Below are 13,116 nucleotides of genomic sequence, written 5' to 3'. Positions count from 1 at the left end.
CATGACTGCGTGTTCAATAAAACTTAATAGGGAATTCAAGGCTCCAAGGACATCTTGGTTGATTAATTAATCAACTATTTCACAGAATTGTTTGGGTTGGAAGGGACCTCTGCAGATCATCCCATCCAAACACTCTGCCAAGGCAGGGTCACAGAAACGCATCCAGGTGTCTTCGGAACATCTTCAGAGCGGGAAAACCCACGAGCTCCCTAGGCAGCTGCTCTAGTGCTCTCTCATTTTTGTAAAGAAGTTCTGCCTCATGCTGAGGTGGAACTTCTGTTTTTATAGCCATTGCTCCTCATCCGGCTGACGGGCACCACTGAAAGCAGTCTGGCATCATTCACTTGGCACCCACCTCTGAGATATTAATGTGCATTAATGAGATCCCCTCTCAGTCTTCTCCAGACTAAACAGGCCCAGCTCTCTCAGTCTCTCCTCATAAGAGAGATGCTTCAGATCCCTCATCACCTCTGCGGCCTCCGCTGAACCCTCTCCAGTAGCTTCTTGTCTTTCTTGTTCTGAGGAGCCACCAGTGGGATAATAAAGAATCGAAAATCTACCCATCAGAACACAGCATTTTAAAGAACACTACAAGAGAAAGCAATCAGATGGAGCAAAGGACATCACACAGTTCCTCAGCGTAGAAGTTTTTCCACAGGCCACTGTACCGTGCGGGAGGAAAGCACACACCTCAATACCTCCCTGGGGACAAGTCTTTCATTTGACTTACTCAAGTCCCCGCAGCTGCAATCGCAGAAGTACCTGAGCGCACGATGCGACGAGCCGGCAGCAGCACCCGCGAGAAGTGAAACCCGCCACAAACACGGGCTGGGGTCAAACAGCAGTCACCTGGCAGCTGGTCCCCGGCTGGCGACCGACCCCGAGCGCGTCCCACCCCGGGCAGCCCCTCACGGCCGCGGGCTCCGCGCTCGAACGGCCGCCGGGAAGTGACGCATGACCAGGAGTCACGGACGGGAAGCGCTTTTGGGCCCGGGGACCGCTTTTGTTTTTTTTTTTTTTTTTGTTTTTTTTTTTTTTTTTTTTTTTTCCTGTCTTCCCCGTCCTTCTCGCTGCTGGCCCCGTTTCCCCAGGAGCGAGTTAAAAATCATCTTCCCGCCAGGCCATGCCTCCTGCCGGTCCCTGATCCGCTGGGGCGGGAAGGGGGAAGCGGAGCTGGGAATGGAGAAAGGCGAGGATGGCGCTAAGGGCCGGGATGCACGGGGCTGTGCCGCCGGCTCTCGGGGTTGGGAAGAGCGGTGAAAGCCAGGGCGAAGGGCCGGGGAAGGCGAGAGGTTGCGCGGGCAAGCCCCGACTACAGCTCCCAGCCTGCCCCGCCAGGGTGCGGGCGCCGTGCGGCTGCGGGAGAGCTGGCGCGGGCACCCACGGGACCGGGGAGATGCTGCTCAGGATACACCGCACACCCGGGAGCAGGGCAGCGGCTTAGGCACGGCTGAAGGGAAAGCGGCCGGGGCAGGGAGCGAAGGCCGCTAAGAGTCCACGCTGCCACAGCCGAGAGATCGCTCCGTCCGCCCGCGGCCATGGGCTGCACGCAGGGGGCGGGCCTTGCGGTGCCGGTGCGCCGCTCTTACTGGTGTTCACGGCTGTCTGTCAAGCCGGCCGTGCCCTCCGATTGGCCGCCGCCTTCCGGGCGGGCTCGGCTTCGCGTAAGCGCCGAGCGGCACCACTCCGCGGCAGCGCCGGGGGGAGGGCGTCGCGACGTCTATTGGCCCGCGCGGCCGTCCATCATTGGCGCTCCGGGCAGCCATTGGTGGCGGCAGCCGGGGGCGGGGCCTCTCTCCCCGCCGCGGCAGCAGCAGGAGGAACCCGGGCGGCGCTCGGCGCTGCGTTCGGCGCCCCTCGTGTGTGAGGAGCCGCCACCCGCCGGGCGCGGCGTCCCGGCAAGGAGCCCGGGAAGGAGCGCTCCGGCCCGGTGAGGAGCCCGGGGTGCCGCCGGGGAAGGCGCTCCGGCGGGCGGGGGTCGCAGTGCGCTGAGGGAGGAGGGGGGGGCCGCGCCCGCAGTGCGCAGAGCGGGGGCAGCGCTGAGGGAGGGCGGGCGCAGCTCGGGGCCGGTGGGTGCAGCCGGGGGTCGCGGTCCGGCGGGGCGAGCCCGGCCCTTCCCCTTCCCTAATATAGCCAGGGCTGGCCGGAGTGGGACACAGGGCAGTTCATCTGTTATGTTTTCATTTTCTTAAAATTTCTGCCGGTCGTTGGATAATTTTGCATGTGGGTATATATCTGCCATATTATAGTATAAAGTGTAAGTAGACTCGAGAGCAAACTACGTCACAGCCTGGTTTTTACCATCTCTTTTAAAATCGTTTTAAAATGAGTTTTCAGCGCAGAGGAAGGGTTTCACTTTATGAGGAAGATGGAACGAGATAGAAAAAGAAGTGAGGAATAGCTGTTTCTTGCATGGGGTCTAAGAATTATTCAGATTATTCACGTGAAGAGATTTGCCCACATCCTCATGTTGGTGGATTTGTGTGATGTCCATAGAAAGCTGGATTAGGAGGGTGATGGAAAAAAAAAACCAAAAAGAGTGGTGCACACTTAGCCTGGGGTGCATTGCCACATAGTACAGTCTACCCTAGTGTTTGTTATCTTGAAGTGGTTTTGCTAATAGTCTTAATTTAAAATTTTGATGCCCCTTTCTCACTGACCTGAAACCGAAGAGATCTTGTGTGCCCAAAGCAGAATAGGGAATGTGTTGGGTTTTTTCTCTTGCAGTATCTGACACTGGCCTTTTTTCACTGAGGCATTAACCTGCAGTTTTTAATGGAGTTGCTTTCTCGTGTCTTGTCTTCCACAAGGAGTAATGTATTTGAGACATGCTTTTTAGCTGAATATTGAGCAGCAATTTCACAGGGCAGTATGTCTTGGGAATGTTAGATTAGGAATATTTATTTACTGTTGAAGTGAAAGGTAAAATGAAGGTCTGATTGTTTTTCAGAATGTTTTGTTCAGATAATTTGCTATTCAGGAGAAAAATATGGCAATGGAAACACATTTTCTCTGACAGTTTTCTACTGGCTTGGCATGCAGCTGATATTAAGCCTTTGTTTTACAGTAAGTACTGTGATGTCAAGAGTTTGAGTATTTCGTAGAAATTAAGTAACTTATTGCTTGTACTCCTCAATTTACCAAAGTCCCAATGGCAAAAATAATATTAAGGCTTGTGTCCGTTTAAATCTTGGAAGATCAGAAATGTAGTACTTGTAACTGCACTGCTTGGCCATTCTGTTTTAGAAAACTAAATTGCTATCAGGATCAACTAGTACTTTTCTCGTGAGTAAAACTAGATTTGACTAAATATCAGTAATTTTGGGGGTTGTGCGGTGGACTGGGTTAGGTTTGTTAGCAGTGCTCCAGGAACTATTTATTCAAGATTTGGGAAGGGTCAGCCACTAAATCTGCTGCAGTGGTTGTTTGTATTTTAGTTTTGTATGTCAAGAAGAATAAAGAAAAAGTCGAGGAGACTGGTACTACTACTTTGCTCTTTCTCATCTTAAACACAATTCTGTCTCTGCCTTTTTTCTTCTCTTAACTTAGGCGAAGTTTTGGCTTTCATTTCTTCTCCAAGTTCAGTATATTTGTCTTACACCATAGTCTTTATTTTGTGTCGCTTGCTTAAAGCCTGCCTGTGAAACTGCTTCAAACCAGCTGAATGCTTTAGGTCAGGTGCTCTAGGCTCAGCTCTGGGTACAGCGCGAATGCCGAGAGTTTGGGGTTTATTCAGCTAAGAGGTGCTGTCAGTTTGCTACAGTGGCCTCTGTTAATTCAAATTCATGTCTTTGTATCGCCACTTTCACAAATCTACTTCTCCCCAGTGTTAATTTGACTAAGAGGTGTAGAACCACATCTTCTAAATACCTTTATGTCTTTAAAGTTTCAAGATGCTGTATTCCAGGCTTTTAAAAGTAACTGATACAGTTGCGGTTTTGGACACTTTGGGGAAAATCTGCCTTTTGACACCGTGTTTTTTGAGAGTGAGTTGTCAGGTAATGGAGCAGTGTAAACTTGGAATTGACTATAATGTGGCATACAGTCCATTTTATAAAAATCTCTTCAATATGTCGACAGCATAGTTCAGGTTTGGTGAGCTAGACAGCTCTATGCTCTAACATTTACTACCTGGATAAAAATATGAACCACCTTGGATGTCCTGGTTAGTTGAAGTGATTAGCATCTGAAATTTTTCAGCTTGTTGGAATTCTCATTTCAAAGATACGAAGGGAGTTAAGCAGTAGCCAGTAAATACGAAGTGCTGTGATGCATGGGTGTGACAGCTAAGGAGCTTTCGGTAGGAGTCGGGGAATATCCAGTAATCCTGGCATCCCTGGGCTCAAGGACTGCAGGCAGAAGGGTTGAGCCCAGTCGGGCTTTTGGTGGCAGTTGTCCCGTGTCCGTCCCACCTGGGAGTGGCTGGCTAGGAATGACCCAGAGGGGTTTGTTAAACGCTGCATTCCACATTGATGTTTTTAGTGATGGAAAGAGGAGTCGTTTGGCAGTGCAAGACCTGAAGAATAGGGTCATTCACACTGTATTCTTTAGGCAGGAGGAATCAATGCGACTTCCTTAATGGGGCGTTTACTGTGGCTGATGCTCTGGCTGATAGGTAGCATCTGGGGGAGCGCATTAAAGTTGAGTTTATGTGGTTCTTGGTGTATCCTCCTTGAGTTTCTCTGAGGTGGTGGGCGAGTGTGCTGTATAACACAACGTTAGGAGACCTTGGAAAGTTGGAAAACTCTGTTTCTGGGAGATGGTAAGTCAGCAATAGATTATGTTTAAATATTGTTGGGAAAACGGCACTTTGGGCCTGCCTGTAATCTTATTTTGATTTCATAACTTGCTGAAGGAGTGTTTTAGAGGAAATAATGTCTGGAAACAGATCTATGAAGGGCAGCAGCCTTAATTACAGAACAGCCTGCACTGCTACTCTTGTGCATAAATTAGTCTCCTGCAGTTTAATGTATGTATTATGAGACTCCTGTCAACGTGTCATTTTTTGATATGCACTTTTCTCCAATCTATAGAATTACATTTCCAAGAATATTTGTTTATTGTGTGTTCGGATCCAGACTGCTGAAGCAAAGTGCAGATTTGAGATGGCTGTGAGATGCTTATTCTAGGGTTTCTTTTCTACTCCTTATCTTGGATCTCTGTAAGGAAACGGGGCATTACCTCTGAGCAGCCATTGGTTTCTGCATAAACAGTTATATACTGCATCGTTCACCTGTCTTTTTTCATTTGCTGATGAATTTTTGTTCTTTGCTCTCCTTCCCAGCATCAGTTCTTATTGTTCTTTAATCTGTAACTTGAATTTGTGTATAAAATGAAATTCTGTCCCTTATTTAGCATTCTTTTCTGCCTCCTCCTCAGGGTTGTTAGCAAGTGTGTAGTGCCGTGTATGAAAGGTCTTTGTCCAGCTGTGTATAGAATGGTCTGAAGGCTGAAGCTTGTCAGGACAAATGTCATAAATACCTTTAAAGCTGTGACTACATAGCACAGCAGAGTTGCTCCTTCTTTTTGAAAGCGCAGTTTTGGATAACTTGCATCTGCGAGTCAACAAATAACCTCTAAAAGGCATAAAGATAGAAGATATTATCTCTGGATCTGGTTTAGCAAAAATCCAGTCCTGAGTTTTGTACTTTTGTAGAAAACGTTCTGTATAATTGGTTAGCACTTAACCTACCACAGTCATTGTAAGATTTGTTCCCAGCCAAGTGAGATGTGATAGGTTGCTGTAGGTATCCATCTAAAGCATTTTACTTTATGTTAAGTGAATCAAGACATAAATAGATGCAGTCCTTGCAATACCGGCTGCTGTGAAAGAGGCCATCGTGGTGCCGCATCCTTGGCTTTTTGTTCCTGCCCTTTGCCACCTCCTCTGCTCTGTTTAATGAGCTGTTATTGAGAGCACTTCCCAAACTTTTATCGGTGTGAGATGTAGATCTCTTATTCTATCAAATTGAAGCGTCTGTTGGGAGCCTTGGAGGAGCAGTTTAACTGGCAGATGGAGGAAATGGTGACTGGAAGTGAGATCAGTGACTTCTTTAGTGCAGCTGAATCTGGAAAAGGCTGTTGGTGTGCAGCTGGTGAGTGAAGTTCGAACTAATTCGAGTGCTTCTGCCAACAGCAGATTGAGGAGTGTTCTCACAGTTCTTTCTCCTGTCAGAGCTTTGGGCATCAAAACCTCCTGCTGGTGCTGAGGAGCTGGGAGCAGTTGCATCATTGACCAGTGATGGATCCACAGGCAGATTCCCATCTGTTTTCTTGTTCTAACTGAACTCGGAAGAGTTTGGTATGTTCTTGTGGAGGTACAGCAGGAGTTTTGAGAGGCACTGGAAAATTGCAGGCTTAGATAAAATGTTCAATTTTTGTACCCATATGAGGCAATAGCAAAATGAGTAAATCAGTCTGTGGGGAATTCTTGTCCATGTTATCACAGCATGATTTGAAGCATTTCCACAGAAGGTACAGAAGAAAGCCTTTTTCCTTTAAAGCATTGTTAATCCCTCAGTCTTTTGGATGAAGAGCTCCATTTCAGGTTGAATGTGCTCTATAGGTGTTTAAAAAGAGTACACCTTGCTGCTAGGATTAGAATATTTTTCTCCTTTTGTAATCCATTAAATCTATTCCATAACTTAAAGCAAGAACCAAGCCCTCACCAGCTTCTGTCTTCTCTCATATGTAGCTGGATTGGTTAGCAAAGTTAAACACACTGGCAGTACTTAGACTCAAAATAAAACCTGGTTTGCCTTTTTTTAGTTGGTGAGTCCTTATTCTTCCACTGGGAAAGTCAGACTATTTCTGAACAAGAACTTTTCCCTAATGGCTTTCCAAGGGAAAACTCAGGGAAACTGAATAATTTTCTTGTGTTACTGAGTATTGCATATACTTCAGTGGCAGAACCTGGTAAAATGACAATTAGATACTCAAAGTATCTGCTGATAGTAATTTGCCATTAGAATTGACTGTAATGAGTCCTTAATTTTCACTTCTAATGAAGATGACAAGTTATTAGTCTCTTAGTTCAGGTGTTGTGGTTTCTTTGTTTTAAGCACATCAAAGTGATCTTTAATGTATTTTCATTGCACTTAATCTCTGAAAAGGCTTCTAGCTTTGTGTTTGGTTGCACATTGCATTATTGTCATGGAAAAATAAACTGCTCATTCCAGGGTTTAAAGCTGTACCACAAAGCAGTGCCAATATTGCTCCGAGATGTCATCCCTGTGCTGTGGATTGGAGAGGGAAAAGGACTCCGAGTACTTGGAAAGCTGTTAAGTGACTTTATGGAAGCTGCTGTAGGAATGCTACTGCAGTCTGGTTAGACTTGTGGTCTAATAAAAGGACATGAATCTTTCACACAAACTATTGTATTAACTTATAAAAATGTTATGATATTCGTCCTGATACTTCATGTAGGGATGTTTTGTTTCCCTCTAGTTTCAAATATTGGCTTCTGGAGAGGAACACTCTGTTTTTATGTGGACATTCTTGTTACTGGGGGAAGCAACTGAGTTCAGAGTGAGCTTATCTTAGCAGAAGAATAAATAATCTTATTGAGGAAGATTTCTGAGCTTCAAATGGTACCATTAGACTAAATCCTTAAAGCAGTAATATGAAAAGAATAAATGGTGTTACTGGGCTAACTCAATTAATGCAATGGATGATATTCCAGCATTTGGCTGTTCATCATTGACCATGATGACATGCCATTAGTCGCTACATGATCTTGTATTTCCTGACACTGCAGAGTTTGATTGAAAAGCACAACGAGCAGTAGTCCTTATTAAGAACTGCATATCAGAATAGTAGTGGTAGCTATCCCAACTCAGAACACAATCAGCTTTTTATCTGGCCTTTTCTGTTGAAAAACTGGATAGTGTTAAAAACTGGGTTTGTGCCTGTCTCCCTTGGTCCGTTGCAGTGTGAAGGCTTAAAATAGTAATGTTCCATAAAGATCAAGAAATACAGATGTGTAAGTATTCTTTCAGTATCTTTTCTTCTTGTCCTGTTTTCCAGTATGCAATGAAATATAGACTGCTTTTAAGCAAGAGACAGTTTAGCCCATTTTTACCATGTGGAATAACTGGAGATGGGAGATCTTGAAGACATTTCAGCTCACACAATGTGTGAATTCAGGCATGGTTTAGATCCGTGCGGACAATTCTAAAGTGTGTGACTTGACTGAGATGACAGGGATTTGATGGGGTTCTTCACGGTGCATCTAAGTATTTTGTGTCTGCATGCTCCGGAAAGGCAGCAGAGTGTCCTGCAGGTCTGTCACACCTGCCCAGGCTGGGGTGTGTGTATGATGAACTGACTGCTCTTGATATGAACAGTAAGAAAGTCCTGGTGCATGACGTGAACGGGCTCAGCCCTAATCCTGCTCATAACTTATTAACCTTGGGACTCTGCTGTTTGCAGTATCAGTTGTTTTCTGTGTCCTTATTTTAGTCCTGTCTGCACATGCTGCAGTTACCTGGTTATAGTGGCAGTGACTCGAAAACTTTGAAACTATGTTTGGTGTATATAAGTTCTGTAAGGAAGATGGATTCTCACATACGTTTGATGTTATAAGACAGACTCCTGTATAAAACATGGCAGGACATAAAATTGATCTTAAAATAGTCTTTGAAATCTTTAGAAATAAAGTACAAGTAAGTGGACTTTTTCCAGTTCCTTTCACTTTTAAGGAAAAATTTAAGGCTTCTTAACAGGCTTTTGAAAGTAAAATCTGATGAAAAAACATATTCCAGTTATTTCCCACTGAATCTAGGCCACCCAAGTACCCTGGTATTAAATGGCAGTAATTATCAGTAAAATAATGGAATGTTTGTGGAACAGATGCAACTCATTGCACTGTGCACTGCTTGAATGTGCCTGAAGACTGAAAAGGAGAGACTGGGTCATTTCATCCAGTCCCTTCTTCTTACAGGAAATAATGCTTTCATAACTCTGTCAAATTTCGTCTTAATGTCAATTAAATTGCTAGTTATCTTCTTGCATGCTGAACAGCAGTTGTAAAATCTGGTTCTGATATCTACTGGCCTCCAGCCTGGCTGACTGTGGAAAACTTACAGACACATAGGTTTGTGGCAAAGTTTTCCTCTAGATTAAGTAGCTCTTCTACCCAGCCGTTATCTACTGCAGCCACATGAAATTTAAGTTTTCCATACAAGTTTTTATCAGTGCAAATACCATTTTCCATATAAGGCCCCACCAGGGCTTTGTTAGAATGACACTTTTGTAGCTTTTCTGAGACTAAATTGAATTGTAGTTACATCTTTAAAATATGAATTTTCTTAATCTTCATTGTCTCTGCTTTATCGGTTTCCTCTGTAATTCTGCATGTAATTTAAATAGTTTAGGCCTCCTCCATTTATTTTTCCTAGGAGCTATTACTTTATTAAATAGAGCTGTTTGGCACGATCTCTGCTACAATGTTTTTCTGTCAACTCATTTGCTATTGACTTTGGTGCCTTTAATTCATTCTTTCATTTAGAATTGGTTTAGAAGTCAGGCATACAGTTATTTTTTCCTTATATTTAGTTCTGTGCTCTCTGTTCCAACACCAAATTATATCATCATGTATTTTGTACTGTTAAAAAAAAAAAAATCTCTTCTTTGGGGCTTGTGATCTGATGAGAGGCTTCAAATTTTCTGTTGTTAGTGGGTATGGTGTCTTCAGCACTTACTGTCTGAATCTTATTTTTCCTTTGAATGTACTCTTTCAAATTCAGTTTCAGATGTGTTGGGTTTTTGGTGTAATTGTTCTTTTTCTGTTTATGTGGATAATGGATCTTTTGTTAGAAAGTTCTGACTCAGGCTGGAAATTGTTTCTGACTTCCAAGGCTTACCTTTTAGTTGGTCACTGTACTTTGGAGTGGATTTTAGTTTGTGTTTTGCCTGTTTCTGGGGTTTTGTTTGGTTGCTTTTTTTTTTCTTTTTTTTTTCCTTCCTCTACATTTATTCTTCCAGATAAGTTTGTGGTTATTCATATTAAAGGGCTTTCTTCCCTTCCTAGCCTCTTTTCCCTGTGCCTTAGGGAGAGCAAGTTCCATAGGTATTTTACAGATGGTTCTTTACACACGTAACATTGTTAAATGCTGCAGAATATACATTAAAACATGTCAGTAAATTCTAGTATAACTCTGTCTTGTATATCTTCATAAGGAAATGGTATGTCAAGGACAGCCTGATTATCCTCAATCCCTGGATTGTTGTAGCCTAAGACTATGTCAAAGTCCCTGTCCTGAATTGCCTGTAAAGCAAAGCCTTTTGGTCAGAGAAATGCAGGATTATAATAATTATTAATAGATATTCTATTAATTATTAATAACCATAATCCTTTGCTTAAATATTCTGACCACATGAATAAGATTCTTTGGGATTGGCTTGTTCAGTAGTAGAGCAGTGTTAAAATTGGTCTCTTGAAACCATTTCCTTTCCTTGCCCCATCTTCGGTCCCACAGAGAATGGCTGGAGCCCTGGTCTGCTCACACTTGCAGAATATGCTAGGCAGAGCATAATACAGGTTGTAAACAAAGACCCTCCAAATGTGAAAAATCTGATCTCCAGAAAGATTTCCTTTCCTGTTCTTTGAAGCTTTCAAAACCTCACTGCTCCCAGAATGGAGTTAGTGCCTGTGTTCAGCTTGGGAACAGTGCATTTGGAATTTGCATTTTGATTGTATTTTTTCTCCTGTCAAATTTGCACTGGCTCGGACATGTAACCTTGGAAGTATTTTTGAAGAAAACAATGGTGCTTATTTTTTAATTTCCTCCTGCCTTTATACTTGTCCAAAAACCAGCTTTCAAGAAAATTTCTCTAAGAAATTTGCTCCGTTCTAATGCACTGCATTAATTTCTCATCTAAACTGAGTTACAAAAATCCTTCAGAACATAAACTTAGTGGTGGCAATACTTGTCCTATGTTTATACTTTAATTTTTTTTTTAAAAAAATCATACTGTAAAACAAATCTTCATTAAGTTAGGTTTTCCTTCCCCCATCCCCTCTAAGGAGAGATACAGTGGTTGGTTGGTTAGTTTCTTGTTTCAGTGATCATGCCATGAGAAAGGAGCCTGTGCCATCACAAAAATTGGACTTAGTGTAAATGCAATGCTTGACTGACCATGCTGCTGCTTAAGAAGATGAAATATCTTTGCAAGGCGTGAGTTCCATGGTGGCAGAATGTGATGCTGCCTGTTTTTTCACTTGGGGAAAGGAGGGATCAGCTCTCTGTCTCCCTTCTGCCTGGGTCCAGGCAATCAAGCTGCTAATCTGATGATGATGATGTATTCTCAGAAGTGTCCATAAGGATGCTCATTTTGGTCTACTTTGCCCTGTTGCCAGGATCCTCAGTTTTGAGATCTAAGATGATGCTTTAGCAGCTGTTCCGTGAGGCATCGAATTAGTGAGGCAATTGTGTTCTTACCTCCCTCTGACCAGAAAGTGGAACAAAGGAATTTACAGGATTCAACTGCAATGCAGGGAACTGCTCAGCACTGGTTGTTAAACCTGTTTAGAATGAAGCTGCTGGAGAGGACAGAAGCTCATTTATAAACAATGCATGAAGACCAGCTGTAAGAATGCAATACTTTAATCTTCTGTGAGTTCAACTGTCTCTACTGGACATTCTTTGGGAATTGCTTTAGCCATAGCCTCATTTGAGAAGCCTTGCTGACATGGAAGACTTTGCTGATAAAACTTGACCAGGTGTCAAACTTTGAGATTTCACTGGATGAACTTAGTTTAAAACCTCATTCTAGGTGTCTGTGGGGTGTTTTAGGTCTGTACAGCTGTCACACATGATGACAGCACAATTTGAAGTGTAACTTAAACTGAGGAACTAAACCGTTCCAGGCCTCAGTTTAATGCACATTAATTGAGAATCAGATAAACTGAAACAATTGCATACAGTGAATAACAGAATCATGGAATCATTTAGGTTCCTCCAAGGTCATTGTGTCCAACCCTTCCCTCAGCACTGCCAAGCACTAAACCATGGCCCCAAGTGCCACATCTGCACGTCTTTGAAATCCCTCCAGAGGCAGTGACTCTGCGACTTCCCCAGGCAGCCTGTTCCAGTGCTTGACACTTTCCATGAAGGAATTTTTCCTAATATCCATCCTAAACCTCCCCTGCAGCTTGAGGCCATTTCCTCTTGTCATGTTGCTTGTTACTTGGGAGAAGAGGCTGACCAGTACCGTAGCACAGCTTTCTGTCAGGTGGTTAGAGGGTGCTGAGGCCTCTCCTGAGACTCCTCCAGTCTGAAGAGCCCCAGTTCCCTCAGTCTCTGCTTGCAGGGCTTGTGCTCCAGACCCTTCCCAGCTCTCTTCCTTCTCTGGGCACACACCAACACCTCAATGTCTTTCTTGTGAGGGGCTTCATGGACAATTAAGGGTATTTATCAAAATTATATCAATAATTAGATTATCTATCTTCTACTGTGTTTTGGAAAATTTTTCTGGTAATGTCAGCTGCTTGTAAAAGAGCTCTGTAGTTTGCTTAAAAACATTCATATGGAGTTGTCCTGTGGCATGTGAATTTATATCTCAATACATAGACTCTGATTCAGTTAATCTCTGAAAACTGGGAACTTTACTGAAAATAACTACAAATCTTACTGTTTTATTGACATTTAAACAGAGATCTAGGATAAAAAGCCCCAAAGATAAAGCAGGTTTGTGATTTTTGCATGTATTACAATGTCTCGGGGAACTCACAGGGAGGAAAAAGTTCCATCTTAGAGTAAGTTAAAATAGTTGTTTTCTGTCATATTCAGCAAAAGAATAATGTTACAGCTGGCCATGTCGAGATACCCAAACCTTTGCTGATCAGCTAATCAGAATCTTGGAAAGCCAGGTGATGGAATTTGCTAGTCAGCGTTGGTAATACAATGATTTAGCTGACTTGAAAGTTTTAAATTAACAAAAATTTTGCCAAGTCTTGCTGCCATTGCTTTTCAAGTGCACAGACTGCCCATAAGGTTTCCTCCCTGAACATTTTATATCTGGCAAAACTCCTACTATGGATGTGCATGATGGATAAAGCATGTCCAGTTCTCTTCTATGAGTCAGGTCCTTACTTTGTAATTGCCAAGATTATTT

At 43.3% G+C, this 13,116-nt stretch overlaps 2 protein-coding genes across 3 annotated transcripts in view; one reads left to right on the top strand and one right to left on the bottom strand.

Annotated features, from left to right (window-relative positions):
* ZRANB3 (zinc finger RANBP2-type containing 3) overlaps positions 1 to 973 on the bottom strand; it is a 39,563-nt gene extending 38,590 nt beyond the window's left edge. Inside the window, exon 1 of one of the 2 annotated variants that reach the window (XM_040068877.2) lies at positions 731 to 973. The gene's annotated coding sequence lies outside the window, so the exon portion shown is untranslated. The remainder of the gene's footprint in view (positions 1 to 730) is intronic. The other variant, XM_040068876.2, reaches the window with a different exon arrangement.
* An 830-nt stretch (positions 974 to 1,803) lies between these two features.
* R3HDM1 (R3H domain containing 1) overlaps positions 1,804 to 13,116 on the top strand; it is a 78,843-nt gene continuing 67,530 nt past the window's right edge. Inside the window, exon 1 of the mRNA XM_040070425.1 lies at positions 1,804 to 1,930. The gene's annotated coding sequence lies outside the window, so the exon portion shown is untranslated. The remainder of the gene's footprint in view (positions 1,931 to 13,116) is intronic.

This window comes from Hirundo rustica, chromosome 7 (genome assembly GCF_015227805.2).
Source record: "Hirundo rustica isolate bHirRus1 chromosome 7, bHirRus1.pri.v3, whole genome shotgun sequence".
In the NCBI taxonomy this organism is placed as follows: Eukaryota; Metazoa; Chordata; class Aves; order Passeriformes; family Hirundinidae; genus Hirundo; species Hirundo rustica.
Note: the sequence above shows the minus strand (reverse complement) of the source record. Positions and strands in the feature narration are given on the sequence as shown.